This window comes from Trachymyrmex cornetzi, unplaced genomic scaffold, assembly GCF_001594075.2.
Source record: "Trachymyrmex cornetzi isolate Tcor2-1 unplaced genomic scaffold, Tcor1.1 scaffold176, whole genome shotgun sequence".
NCBI lineage: Eukaryota > Metazoa > Arthropoda > Insecta > Hymenoptera > Formicidae > Trachymyrmex > Trachymyrmex cornetzi.
Window position 1 is genome coordinate 116034 of NW_017296375.1, and position 688 is coordinate 116721.

Sequence of the window (688 nt, forward strand, 5' to 3'; positions counted from 1 at the left end):
GAGCAAAAACGAGCATATGTCTATAGGACTTTTTTTCTTAGTTTTTTACTCCTCTACACGCTCCCGAAGTTTTGCCATTTAATTTGGAAACACCCTGTATATATTAAACGATCGTAATGTGTACGTGACACATGTATATTTTGGAGGTCGCTACGTCCTCACAAGCATTTCGTTCGGATCGCGGATCGGAAACGATCACGGCCGAAGGACATAGCACGAAGGCTGCACGTGCGGCGAAAATTGACGAACATAGGATCGGCCAAGGCGATCGCCTATTAACACAGCAGTCGCGTTCGAAACATAGAGTTAATAAGAGACCGTTCGTCTAATCGTCCGCTTACATATATTCGGTCGGTTTCGGAGTACCATACGGTACCATTCGGGCGTTAAGCCAGTTCGGAAGAGGTATATTCGCCTCTGCAAGTTGTCACGAGTTTTCTCGTGAAAAACATAGTCTCTGTTACGCGGCTCGTTAGTATTGGTTAAAATATACACACAGTATATTCGGTTGCATTGTCTGTAACGAAACATTAGTGAAAGAGGGACAGAATAAAGACATTCACTCAAATATATAAATATATTCAGTGTTTCTACTCTTAACAACGAGCACCTCCAAGTCCGCAACCTTTCCTGACACAATACACAATAAGGGCAAAAACATTATCGATCCCCTTACGCCACACACATT